Source organism: Sinocyclocheilus anshuiensis, unplaced genomic scaffold, assembly GCF_001515605.1.
Source record: "Sinocyclocheilus anshuiensis isolate Anshui unplaced genomic scaffold, SAMN03320099.WGS_v1.1 scaffold6599, whole genome shotgun sequence".
NCBI lineage: Eukaryota > Metazoa > Chordata > Actinopteri > Cypriniformes > Cyprinidae > Sinocyclocheilus > Sinocyclocheilus anshuiensis.
The window spans coordinates 71117-81180 of record NW_015544825.1 but is presented as its reverse complement, the minus strand read 5'-3'; the positions used below and the strand labels follow the sequence as shown (position 1 = coordinate 81180).

The 10064-nt window shown below is 36.1% G+C and overlaps 1 pseudogene; it reads right to left on the bottom strand.

Moving 5' to 3' along the window:
- Window positions 1-10064, bottom strand: part of LOC107698245 (fibrillin-2-like) — a 68434-nt pseudogene that overhangs the window by 21478 nt on the left and 36892 nt on the right.

Below are 10064 nucleotides of genomic sequence, written 5' to 3'. Positions count from 1 at the left end.
TAGGTTTTTATATAAATACACACACATGCATGTACATATTTAAGAAAGATATGTTACGTTTATATATTTTATATATTTATATATGATATAATTGATATGAATATAAATATATACATGTAAATATTTCCAAAATATATGCTGTATGTGTGTGTCTGCATATATACATAATAAATATACAAAGTACACACACATATATTATGTAAACAAAAACTTTTATTTTGGATGCGATTAATCACGATTAATCGTTTGACACCACTAAAAAATTACAAAGAAAATATGGAAAATTAACAAAATAGAAAAATAGCAAATAATTAAAAGTAAAAGATTACTTATAGGTAAAGATTACTTTATAAGATTACTTTTTAAGTAAAGATTATTTTTAATTATTTCATTTAAAGTTAAAAAAATAAATTACACAAACACAAATAATAAGATGAAATAGATTTCTGAACAAATAAATTCACGTAAAATTTCGTTCATTTTCGTTTACGTTCAGGTTACTTTATAAGTAAAGATTATTTTTATTATTTAATTTAAAGTTCAAATGAAAAGTGAATTACACACACAAACAAATACAATAACTTCATAAAACAAAGGCTATTAAACATGAAATGAGAAGCGTGTGTTGTGTGATACCGGAGCAGGAGAATCCGTCGCCGTTGAATCCCTCCTTACAGGCGCAGCGGTACGATCCCGGCGTGTTCATGCACTCGGCGTTCGGGTTACAGTTGTGTTCCTCCGTCACGCACTCGTCCACATCTGCAGCGACGCAAACACAGCCTCAAACCACATCCAGGACGCTAACGTTAACCTGCCGATCATCAGCGCTCGTCACTCACCGACGCACTTGATCCCGTCGCCCTCCCAGCCGTCGCGGCAGCGGCACTTGAAGCTCCCCGGGACGTTGACGCAGGAGGCGTGCATGTCGCAGTTATGAGCACCGACCTCACACTCGTCGATATCTGATGCAAAACAAACACTTTACAGCAGCAGGTCTTTCATTTGAGGTTGGACTTGATACTTGAGGAATCCGGGTTACCTGTGCATCCGGTGGAGCCCTTCTTGACGAAGTATCCCAGCTGACAGTGACAGATGAAGGAGCCTTTAGTGTTTTCACAGTCGCCATGCAGACAGATGTTGGGATTCAGATCGCATTCGTTGACATCTGGACAAATACAAGACAGGACGGATCAAATTAGGACATAATACGAGCATATAAATACATCAAAGAGGCATTACACTATCATGACTAAACATCAGAATAAAAATATACAAAGAAAAAAAAACTGGAAGTAAACAAATAAATGCAATAAAATAATTCATATGAAAATTCAATAAAATCAAAATCAAGCTTACTTTGAATAAAATTAAGGTAACATTAAATAATATTTTTTTTTTAACTAAAATTAAATCATTAATTTATTATTTAAAATTAAACAAGTAAAAAAATTCATAAAAATAATTAATAAAATAAATCAAGGTTACTACGTATTCTAATTAAATAATGACAAAATTATTAAGTTAAAAGTAAATTATTACTTCGTAAATTACAAGAAAGATAAAAAAGTAACATAAACATACAAATAAAAAATAAAATGGCAAACATTTGAATAATTCATAAATTATACAATAAATCAAGGTAACTAAACATTCAAATTATTTAATTAAAAGCTAATTATTATTTTTTTATTTAAAAGTAAAATAAAAATTTAATGAAATAAAAAGGTAAATTATTATTTTTTATTTAAAAGTAAAAAATAATTAATTAAATCAGTAATAAAGTCAAGGTTACTACGCATTCAAATTAAATTGTCAAATTATTTACTTAAAAGTAAATTCTTAGTTAATAAATTACAGTAAAGATAAAAAGGGAAATGATACAAGCATACAAATAAAAAAGAAAATTGCAAAAATTGAATGATTCGTTAAAAAAAGAAATTATAAAATAAATCAAGGTAACTACACATTAAAGTTATTGAATTATTTAATTAAAAGTAAATTATAATTTTTTATTTAAAAGTTAAACAAAAAAATAATAAAATAATTCATAAAAATAATTCATAAAGTAAATCAAGGTTGCTTATCCCTTAAAATTTAATAATGTAAACTTTAATTCCAAGTAAAGCATTACTATTTTTATTATTTAATTAAAAGTAAACGAAAAGTACATTTAAAAAATATTTAAAAATCATTAAATAAATCAAGGCTACTAAGCAATAAAATGAAATAATGTAAATACCTTTCAAGCCTTTTTATTACTTAAATAAAAATACAACAAACAAATTAATATAATTTATAAAAAGAAAATGAATCGAGGTTAATAAGGATGATGATTTAATTAATTTACTACTTATTTTTATTATCTAGATTACACAAAAAAACAATTCTTAAAAATAAATTAATGAAATGAATCAACGATACTGTAAATTAGTAAATTATATTAAATATGTTTATTATTTAAAAGTAATATATACACACACACACACACAAATGTAAACATGAGTGGAGTTTCGCGTCTCACCGATGCAGGTGCGCATGTCCATGGAGGCCATGAAGCCGTCGTAGCAGAGGCAGCGATATTCTCCGGGGATATTCGTACACTGGCCGCCGTCGCAGATGTCCGGCGTGTCTTCACACTCGTCGATGTCTGCGGGGAGAGACGAGGCTCAGTGTGTGTGTGTAAGTGTGTGTGTGTTAGAGCTGCACGATTCTGGATAAACTGAGCATCACAATTTTTATCTCCAATAGAGATCACGATTCTCCCACGATTCTGAGCTAAACAAAATAATGGCAAAAGATGAATTGCTGCAGTCTATTTAAAAGTGTTGAATTTGAATGATGTATTAAACATTTTAATAGATGTGACCCTGGAGCACAAAACCAGTCTTAAGTCGCTGGGGTATATTTGTAGCAATAGCCAACAATACATTGTGTGGGTCAAAATTATACATTTTTCTTTTATGTCAAAAATCATTAGGATATTAAGTAAAGATCATGTTCCATGAAGATATTTTGTACATTTCCTACCCTAAATATATCAAAACTTAATTTTTGATTGGTAATATGCATTGATAAGAACTTAATTTGGACAACTTTAAAGGCGATTTTCTGAATATTTTAATTTTTTTGCACCCTCAGATTCCAGATTTTCAAATATTTGTATCTCGGCCAAATATTGTCCTATCCTAACAAACCATACATCAATGGAAAGATTATTTATGATGTATAAATCTCAATTTAAAAAAATTTACCCTTATGACTGGTTTTGTGGTCCAGAGTCACATATAGGCCTAATATATATATTTAAAATATAATATATTTAATACACCAATTTGTAGTGTTTAAATGATGAAAAAGTGGTTTGAATAAATGATTCAGTGACTCACTCATAAATACTTAACTTGTTTCATTACTGGATGAATCAGCGTTTTTGAACGAATCTCCTGAATGAATGATTCAATAACAAATACATTTTTTAACAGTCACTTGTCGCCACCTAGTGGCGAAACGATGCAATCAACGTTATTTGAAGTGCCAATTACTTTCGAAAGATTACTTGCTCTATTTTGATCGCTACCATAGACATCAGTTTTTATATCCGAACTATAAACTTTCATTCCAGTATTTCTGAGATAATATGAATGACTGTTAGACAGAAATAATACTGTGTGGTATTATTTTAATTATTATTAGTATTATTAATAGACATGGGCAAATCGTTGTCATTTAGAAATCAGATGGCGTGGGTGTTTGAATCGAAATTGCGATCTTTTAACGATTAATCGTGCAGCTGTAGTGAGTGTGTGTGTGTGTGTGTTACCGGCGCAGGTCCTGAGGTCGGGCATGAGCGCGTAACCTTCGCTGCAGCTGCATTCATAACTTCCCTCCGAGTTCGTACAGTGAGTATCGCAGCCGCCGTTCATGATGGTGCACTCGTCGATGTCTGTGAAAATGAGAAGAGGCACGTTTATAGTTGATGAACTGATTTGGATCGTTAGTTTGATGCGTGTCGATGTCGGCGGAGGTTTCTCACCCACGCAGCCCTGTCTGTCGGGCGTCACCTGGTATCCCGTGTCGCAGGAGCACTGATAGGTGCCCACCATATTCACACACTGACCGTTCCTGCACAGGTTATCACTCAGCTGACACTCGTTCACATCTGAGGGGAAAAAAAATTCAATAATAATTAACGTGCGAGATAAAAGTTTTTTTATAAATGAAATTAAGTAATTTTAATTATATAATAATTTTATAATAAAAAATTATACACAATTATACTCAGATTATTCAGTTTATCTAATGTTTTCACCACTAGAGTAAAGCAGAGCAGGTCTGTACCTTCACAGGCAGAAGCTTCTGCGATCAGCTGGTGACCCGGAGGACAGTCGCACTCATAACTGCCCTCGGTGTTCAGACACGTCCCGCCGCGGCACAGCAGGGGGTCGCGCTCGCACTCGTCGATGTCTGCGGGACAGAGAGAGAGAGAGACACTGTGACACACAGGCTTTCAGAGGCCGGGGAGAACGTCCAGGGTTCGAGTCTCACCCATGCAGTTCTTCATCATCATGAAGCCGCTCTCGTAGCCGTCGAAGCACTCGCACTCGAAGCTGCCGGGCGTGTTGACGCAGACGCCGTGTCCGCACAGGTCCGGAGAGATGGTGCACTCGTCGATATCTGTGGGAGCGAGGGGAACAGCGTGAGCGGTAGGGCTGGGAAATGCATTGCGAATTGAGAAATGATTCAGCATCGATTTTCCAAATGCATCGCGATTCTTTCTCGATTCGATTTTGAGCCTAGTTTTGAACAGTAGATGGCGCTGCACGCTTTAGAAACAGCCGTACTCTGCTTGTTTCCAAATCCTTGCACACACTTGAACCTAAAATAATCGGTCATAAAATTAGAAAAGGTTGAAGCGAATTACAAGATCTGCTGTTAAAATCTAAGCTCAGAATCGATTCCAGAGAGAATCACGATCTCAGAATCAATCCACGAATAGATTCTGCATCGATTTATTGTCGCAGCCCTAGTGAGCGGCGCAGTGAAACGCATGTCGGCTTTGATTTAGTATTTGATGTTTGACCTGTGCAGTTCCTCTCCTCCATCGTGAGGGCGAAGCCGCTTTCGCAGCGGCATTTGAAGCTCCCGATGGTGTTTCGGCACGTCCCGTGAGTGCACAGGCCTTTGAAGACCTTACATTCGTTCACATCTGCAGAGAAACACAGGTTCATAACCTCATTATTCAACACAGAGAAAAATCCCTTAAAAAAATACTACAAACCTGACTTTCTGTGTCTGTAAGTGTTTTTGTAACCAAGAAATACTTGGGGGACAAAATTGCAGAAAAATGCACAGAAAACCAAAAATTGGAAAATAAATAAATAATTATTATTATTATAAAATGCCAAAATGTTAATTTTCTTGGCTAGATAAATTTCGCAGCGTTCACATGGGCTTCCCCAGGCTGCCCCCAGCGTAGAGCAGCACTCGGACTTCAGCGTGGCCCCGTTTATATTCACCTCACAGCGGTCGTCCTGGATGTTTAGCCAGCAGGTTCCTTTCATGCTGTCTGCATGGAGCAAATACCAACCAAAAAAGCGTGACAATGACAAATGGACATTCTGACATTTGGAGTGGCTCCCCTGCGGAGTCATTGCATTTCTGCAGATATATAAAAACCAACTCTGATATCTAGCGGGATGGGATCACAGTGGGCATTCATGCTGAAAGCACAAATGCGCGACCTATTGCCTTCATACTCCATTAATTTCAATCAAACGACGTTCGGTTTCAGACAAAGAATGAAAACCGCCTGGCTAGAAATGAATAATAGTAACAGAATGCTGTTCAGTTACCTCTAAAAACAAAATAAACATTGACACGCACACCACTATTGCTAATGTTGCATCATAAACTTAAGTAGCGTTTGGTTGCGTATTTAGCAGTTGCATTTTAAACGTTTTAAAAAACACATTTAATAGCCACTAAACCAGTGGTTCCCAACCACGGTCCTGGAGGCCCCCCAACACTGCACATTTTGCATGTCTCCTTTGTCTGACACACCCATTTCAGGTCTTGGGAGTCTCTACTAATAAGCTGATGACTTGAATCATGTGTGTTTGATTAGGGAGACATGCAAAATGTGCAGTGTTGGGGGGCCTCCAGGATGTGGTTGGGAACCACTGCACTAAACTATCCATAAGAGATCCACCAATCTCGCTGCTACCATGGAAACACTTCTGTTAGCCTAAAACGACTTTTCGTACTTACCTACGCAGATGGTGTTGGTGGAGTCCAACTTGCTGCCGTGGGAACATTCACAGTTGAAGGAACCGGCTACGTTGCGGCACACACCATTGATGCAGGGGTTGGAGTCGCATTCGTTGATGTCTGAACAAAAGGATGACAGGTAAGAATGAAAGATACAATGTATATAATTTTATGTGAAATTTACGAAAAAACATAAACGAACGAAAAAATAAAAATAGTCATAAAGAAACCTTCGCAAGTCTCAGAGTCAGCTTTGAAGGAGAATCCTTTGGGGCAAGAGCAAGTGTAACTTCCGGGCGTGTTTCTACACATGCCATTGTCGCACAGTAACCGATTCACCAAACATTCGTTAATGTCTGAAAGATACGCAAAAAGTTAACAAAATTCATTAAAACACAACTACTACTCATAGGTTTCAGAGCAATGTTGTACAAGAAGTCTTTTCTACCTAAAACATAGTAGAAGCTAAGTTTTGCTACCTAATAAAAAGTTACGTAATAAAAAAATTAAGCAACTTACCCACGCAATTCTTGCCGCTAGTGTCGGACTCGTAGCCGATGTTGCAGATGCAACGGTAGCTCCCGCGCAAGTTCTCGCAGATCCCGTTTTGACAGATGTCTGGATCCAAAGCGCATTCGTTGATGTCTGCGAAGAAACCGAATCTAGTTCGTTAGCATTTAGCATTCATAAATGATTAGCAAATGAGCGAAAACAGACTTACCTCGCCCGTCTGTGGTGATTCCAGGTCCACTGCTGCACACCGCCTGAAACTCAGCTGCGAACAAACAAATGACATTAGCCACCTGCTAGCACACATATCAAAGCTAACATGTGTTGCATTAATATTAAAGTATCGTTCGCGACTGGAAGGTGCATCGTTGTGGCTTACCAGAGTTGAATGCCGGGCAGGGTTGGCAGGGTTCTCCGAAGCCATGTTCAGGGTTGGCGCAGCAGCATTCCGACTTCGTCACTGCCCCGGGGAATGGACGCGAACACGTGCCCATCTTTATTGCGCCGTAGCAGGTGGTGCGAATGTGGGTGTCCACGCAGACGCGGCCGTCCACGTCTATGGCTAGTCCTGGCGGGCACTCGCAGCGGAAAGAGCCCTCGGTGTTCACGCAGCGCCCGTTCATACAGATGCCTGAAGTCTGGCATTCGTCGATGTCTGTCAGAATGAAACGAAGAAGGAAATAGCGCAAGCCATTAGAGAATAACACGCCAATAATGAATAAAGATGTCAATGACGGTCAAAGGATGCGACAGTTTGTGACATTTTATGTCACTGACATGAAAGACTAATGTCAAACGTGTACAATGATATACAAATATACGCAAATGAGATTGAAAAGTTCCAATGAGAGAATGATTTTCTGAGAATAACAACTTAAATTTTGGTCGCTAAAGACATTGATAAATGACAGAACCAAAGACGTCTCAAGATGTGTTGCATTAGAATTGTAATCAAAATTAAGAAAGAAAATGGAAATTAGATTTTAACGATTCTTGCATCTTGTGACTGTTCGCTGTTGACGTCAAATATGCGCCAATGACATGCAATTATACGCAAAGCCATTTTGAAGAGCTGCACTGAAGGAACAATGATCAGAGTATAACGACTTTGGTCAATGATCAGAGTATAACGACTTTGGTCATTAAAGACTTCACTGGCAAATGAACACCAGATATGAATATCAAAGACACCTCAAGACAGTTCAAGTCAGTTTGGATGTCAAACTTGCAAAAACGTGGAATTGAAAATGAGATTTTAGCAGTTTAGTATTTGTTTCATTCATAACTATGGCAAAACTGAAAATGTTCAAATGTTCATCGATGCCTGTCAGAATTGAACGAAGATGAAAATATCGTAAAATCGCTACAGAACAACATGTCCATAATGAATAATGAATAAATAACAAACGGTCACAAAACGTGACAAACGAAGACATTTGACATCACTGATATGAAAACTAGCTTGATATGCTAGCTAGTTTGTTATTTATTGTCAATGACATCAAATGTCATTGGTTCTTGCGACTTTACGATTGATGCCGAAAATGCGCCAATGATGTGCAAATATACGCAAATGCAAGTGAGACCGAAGAGTTTTCAGAGAATAACGACTTAAATTTTGGTCATAAAAGAATTCATTGACAAATGGTCACCAGATGCGAGAACCAAATACGTCTGAAGAAATCAGATTTGACGTCAAACTTGCAAAAATGCGCAATTGAAAATGAGATTTTAGCAGTTTAGCGTATGTTTCATGCACAACACTATTGCAAGACTCTGAAAGTGTTCAAATGTTCAAGAAAATATCATAAACCGAGCAACATGAATAATAATGAATAATGAATAAATAACAAATGGTCACCAGATGCGAGAACCAAAGACGTCTGAAGAAATCAGATTTGACGTCAAACTTTAAAAAAATGCGCAAGTGGAAATTCGATTTTAGTGATTTAGCATCTGTTTCTCACCAAACACTATTTCATGACTACAGACACTTGGAATATAGTGTTTAGAGTCGCACTTTTATTTTGTCCCTCAAGTATTTTGATGTTTTTAGGTTTAATAATCCCAGAAATGCTCACCAGTGCAGTAGCGTCCATTGGGCGCCAACGCAAATCCAGGTTTGCAGATACACTTGAAGCTTCCGTCTTCATTTATGCACATGCCGTTGAGGCACATGTTGGTGGTGGCACATTCATCATGATCTAGAGGACAAGAAAACACTCTCAATGTTTCTAAAAAAAAATACACTATAAAACAAATGCTGGATATTCAGTTTTGTTCTTGGACTAACTGTATTCATCAAAATGATTAATTAAAAATGTTTATTTTGACCTTCTGACACCCTCCACCCGCCCCAAACTCCAAAAGAGATTTATAAAACATTTAAAACAATTTTAAACACTTTAATGCAGGATTTATAGTATATTATCAAATAATCAGCAATCAAACAGGTGAAGCATCTAATTTTGTGTGAATATTTAAAAATACTGAGTGTAAAAACACGAAAAACATATATATATTAGGTGGTTCAAAGTTTGTTAAAGTTGCAGTTTAAGCGCTTACCGACGCAGTTCTTCCCGTCAGGACTGATTTCAAAGCCAGCATTACAGATGCACTGGAAACTTCCATCCGTGTTCACGCAGCGTCCGTTACGGCACATAACGCCGTTCACGATACACTCATCAATGTCTGAAGCAACAGGAACAGATTAGTTACAGTCGTCCATTAGAGGGCACTGGGCCGTGTGAAGTGAAGTTGTGCTGACTTTCATCATGATATTCATTATAAATGGATTATTCACAATAAACGGTGTCATTTGAGTGACACTGAGCACAGTGACATTATTTGGTAGATTTAATTCTGGTTAGTGTGTAACGCAAAATGCCTTTTAAAATATTTTTTGAAATAAAGCTGAAATAAAATATAATATAAATATTTGATATAATATTTGATAAAATATAAATATAAATTATATAATGTTTATATATATATAAATACATTTTAATTGAAGTTAAGGTTGACATAAGCAAGTTTAAGTTGAAGTATTAAAATTACTAAAAATAAAACTGAAATAAATTTATTAAAGCTATATATAAATTTTAATGTTATAAAAATTTATAAACACATAAGATATAAATACATAAAGATATAAAGAAGATATAAACATTAAAAACCCAAATATAAGCATATAAAAATTACTAAAACAAACTAAAATGAAAAGTGAAATATACTAATAGTAATAAATAATACTAAAATAAGTAATTTATAGTAATATTAGCCATCTT